The sequence below is a fragment of the Lutra lutra genome, chromosome 7 (genome assembly GCF_902655055.1).
Source record: "Lutra lutra chromosome 7, mLutLut1.2, whole genome shotgun sequence".
In the NCBI taxonomy this organism is placed as follows: domain Eukaryota; kingdom Metazoa; phylum Chordata; class Mammalia; order Carnivora; family Mustelidae; genus Lutra; species Lutra lutra.
The window spans coordinates 43748746-43753560 of NC_062284.1; positions in this window are offsets into that span (position 1 = coordinate 43748746).

The window sequence follows — 4815 nt, forward strand, 5'->3', positions numbered from 1 at the left end:
TTAGGCTGAGAATGACTTGGTGATTTGGCAATTCCACATATAAATTAAATACTCTTATTTGAGTGTAAAACTAGCATTGCGTTACATAAAGACACGAAATTAACACGAATAATTTACATTTTTTTTTTTTACTTAGAATGACATTAAATAGCAAAAATACCCAAAAAACAAAGATACCACAAGACCGTCAAGAGGTAGACACTGGAAGAAAGGAAAATCTTCATATTTTAGTTCCCTTAATGGTACTATTTCCTGCTTTTTGAGCAAGGGGTCCTTGTCTTCATTCTGCATGAGGCATTGCAGTTTCTGTAGCTGGCTCTGGGGCCAAAGCCATGGTCAGAATCTTGTATGGTTGCTTAGGTAACTGTGGGCATCTCTTCACCTGTTCGAGTTCTAGTTTTCCATCTGGAAAGTGGGGGAAGTACTTTCAGAGTTGTGGAGGTTTATGGCAAGTGATAGGACAGCCACACCTTGTTGGCCCCTTGGACCAGACAGGGTGCTGGGCTAAGTGCTTCCTGGCTGGATCTCACTTCTTCCTCAGAACAACCCCGCCAGTGGGTATATCATCATGTACGCTGGACTTCTGTGGTGTTGGGACCCCCAGCACTCAGTTGCACTCCCTTCTGGTACCACATCCAGCTCTGTTCTGGGGACAGTCTTGGTCTTACTTATAGAGTTTGGTGGGATGGTCTCGTATCCTTTCTTAGCCACGGGGCAGCTGTGTGATCCCAAAAGCTCAGTCGGCTCCGTCTCCCAAGATCTGTGGCTGTTGAGAGGGCCTAATCCACCCCCGACCTGGATGTGACCTTGGTCGGTTCTAGCTTCTGGGATCTCTGAGTAACTCGAGGGTCTGAAGTCGCTGAGCCCCATTTTCAGCATCTGTTTTCCTCATTCTATGAGCTACCTATGTCCAGCTCCCCAAGTCTGCCTTTGTTTAAGTGAACCAGAGTCTTTCTGATGCCAATGACCCAGGACCCCCAAATGCTTTTTCCTCTTCAGTTTCCAGATGAGAAAACCAAGCCCAGAGAGGTAAAGTAATTTGCTCCATGCCCCACAGCCAGTGAGTTGCAGAGCCAGGATTTGAACCCAATAATGTCAGGATGCATGACTCTTAGCTTCTCCTGTCCCTACTATGAGGTGCCCAGGGCAACGTACTGGGTAATGTGGGTTCCATTCTCCCCATCCGTGACACACTGGCTGCCGTTCCAGGCTTGTTGCCTCTCGCAGACTCTACCGCTAGTGCCCTCAGATCACAGATGCTCGCTCTGTGGGTCACTCACAGAAGAGGTCGGAAGGGAATAGGGCAGGAGGCCCCAGGCCTGCACCCAGTGTGGGAAGCTGACCCAGCCTCCAGCAGAACAGGCCTTGCCTGAACCATTTTCAAGTTAAATGTTATAGGCTCAACCCTCTCTTTGGGGATACCAGGAGCCCCAGAGGAAGTCAGAGCCCCAACCCTAGCCCACCCAAGGCTGGCTCTGTGGCCCCTTAGGCTCCAGTGGGAGGTCGGGTCCTGTGTGGCTAAGGAGAACAAGTCCCATGACTGCCTTGAATAACAAAAGGCACAGTCCCCTGCCCTCACGCCTTCCCCACTGGATGCAAATATGGGGACTCATCCTGGCCAGGGGCAACTGACATCTGGCCTGGCTGGCCTCACATTTCCTACGAGAGGACATCTGCTGGTTTGTCTATTACACGGAGCAAACTGACAAGCCCCCCACGGTATATCCTCTGTTGCTATCTACTCTCCTTGTTTTTTTTTTTAAAAGAATTTATTTATTTATTCGACAGAGAGAAATCACAAGTAGACGGAGAGGCAGGCAGAGAGAGAGAGAGAGAGAGAGAGAGAGGGAAGCAGGCTCCCTGCTGAGCAGAGAGCCCGATGTGGGCCTCGATCCCAGGACCCTGAGATCATGACCTGAGCCAAAGGCAGCGGCTTAACCCACTGAGCCACCCAGGCGCCCTACTCTCCTTGTTTTTATGATTATAAACACAACTGGCTAAATTCTGATCCAGACACAGCTTTGCAGCTCACGGTTGGTTCCATTTTCTCAACAAGGGAAATAATGGTTCAGGGAAAAATGAGCAGAGAGTAATATGATGTTAACAGATAGACAATGAGAGTCCTGAAATGATACCATTTTTGTTACTGTTAGATGTTGCATTTATGTGTGTGTGTATGTTTGTTTGAGGAAGCCTCTTGTTACTTTCTTTGGTCCTCCTAAAAATCCCACGGTTAGTCAGTAAAGCCCATGACTGTCTCATTGGGAGATGAGGCCACTAAAGTACAGAGAACCAGGACTATCCAAGGTCACCAGGCAAAGTTGCTTCTAGGTCAAATGGAGACCCAGCTCTTCCCCCACTCTGGGGTGCAATTATGGGCTGCTGCCCTTGGGCTCCGGGTAAGGCGTGTGGCCAGGCACCTCCCTGAGTGATCCTTAAGAACCTGAGGGCACTGTGCGTAAGTCCCCTGTGCCAGCAGCTACTGGTGAAACACTTTGCAGATCACATGCCCCTTCTGTCTGTGGGGCCCCTACAGGATTCAGTTGGGGGCAGCTTGAGAGCAACCATTTCCTGTGGCGAGCAAACACTGGGAGTAGATTAAGTTGTACATGATGACTTAATTCTTTCCCAGATGTCAGCCAGCAATTAAAATAAGGCAAACATTATAAAATAAAGCCACCCATGCCATGTCAGAAGAACAGGTCCAAGTCAGTATGCTGTGTGTGACCGTGGAAAGAGTCCTGTGATAAAGAGGCTCCAAGGCTGGAAGACGAGTTTCAGGAGAGCAGGAACCTTGCTGGTTTGCCCAGTGCCCCATTCCACATCTAGACTAGTACCCGGCCTCCAGGAGGTGCTCTGTGAATGCTTGTGGAATGAAAGAATGATGAACTTCCACCATTTCTGAGCAAGATTAATAGGATCCTTGGGCAGGGGCCACTATGCCATCAGAGTCTCCTTAATTCTCAGGATAGAACTCTGAGGTGGGGGAGACCTCACAGGCAGAGAATCTAAAGCTCGGTCTTGCTGAAGGTAACACCAAATCAGTAACTGGAAGGGCTGGTCATCAGTAACGCAAGTCCAACTGATTCCAGCCTTCCTGCTGCCCCCGAGCCATGCCAGGAAGCCTCCATGGCCCTGCCAGGCCCCCATATTGACAGCCCCAAACTCTCTTCTATCTGTGAGGCAACCAGAGACCTGTCATGCTAATGGCAACCTGAGGGGGACCCTGTGCCCTAGCCCAGGGTGTCTTAGCTTCAGGCAGAAGAACAATGACCACGAGTCACAATTGGGAAAGGAGCGAGGACGTGTGTGTGTGCACGCATGCGTGGTTTTACATATCAACCCTGGACTCCCAAGGTAGATGGGAGTGAGATGCCTATCAGGTTGTCTACTCCTATATATACAGCCCTCAGGCACACAAAGCCCTTAAAATGCAGTAAGTATGAAAATAGATAACATGTAATCGTCATCTTTTGTTCTTTTTTATATGAGCCATTGTAGTGCCTAACACACTTCCTGGCCCATCCTAGTTCTTCATACACATTAGTAGGAGACGTTTATTGGGCTTTTCCTACGTACTATGTTGACCAGCATAAGGGTTCGCAAGAAGAATCCAACATTGACTTTCCAGCAAAATAACAATAGTCCTGCTGCACTTTGAGCTCTCAAAGTACCCAGGGAACTTTAACTCATCGTAACCCCAAGGGCTAGCAGACATCAACCCCATGTTACCAGATAAGCTAAAGCGGAGAAATGACATGATCTGGCTGAGGGCCCCAGAGCTGTGACACCTGAGAACCAGAACTGAAATCAGACCCTGATCATCTGTCCTCCCTGCACCCCCCCTACTTTGCCCCATGCCCTTGCTCTTTCTGTTTGCACTTGGTCGGACGGAGCTCTGTACCCCTGCATTAGATAAGCTTTGAACAGACCAAAAAGAGGTCTCCTTTTTGCCTTCTCACAGCAAACACCACCCCTGCACCCGCAGCACACCTCTCTAGAGACCCACAGGGGCTCCTTCTAAAAAGAGCAGCAGAAAGAAAAGCTTCACATAGAGAATTAGAACACTGGAGAAATTTCTCTTTCTTTTTAATCGAGAAGCAGTTTGTCGTATAAGCATAGACTATCCTGCAGCGCTCAAGGACCTACTTCTCAAAGGTGTTGCTGGCAAGAGGAGGCCCACAGATCTGGGGTAGGGGGTAGGTAGGGAGAGAAGCTACAGCTGTTAATCTGCTATCCTTGGAGAATGTGAATTGGCAAATCCAGAGGGCAAGGATGCCAAAAGGCTCTCTCTGGTTTATTCCCCAGATGCCTAATATTACTGGAGACAACTTTGATTGCTCTACGCCCCAGGGGTGGCCTGGCCTGGTTCTCTCCCAGGTAGAGCGGTCCTTCAGCATGAAATGCCTTTCTAAAATAAACTAGCTTGGATGTTATGGGCAAAGCAGCTGGGAAGAGCAGGCTGGCCCAGCCTCTCCCAGCACAGAGGGGCAAAGGCTTCTTATTAGTGGTCTGAATCCCATTCACAGCCATAAAAGTGTCCATCACACCTCCCCAAGGGAGTAGAGGTTCCTAGCCTAGATGCTCTAGTCTTCTGTGCTTACGTCCTGGGTGACTCCCCTCCCCTGCTCCTGCCTGCTGCCCACAGTCGAAAGCACACGTTTCAATGGTTACAAGGAGTCTGTAAAAATGACCTCATTTTCCTGTGAGTCCGCCAAGTCTAATGCATGTCCAAGAATTGTGGGGCCAAGAATAATTCCAGCAATCATGATGTTCTGTCAAAGCAGGGGGGACGGCACGCAAAATAAAGATTTA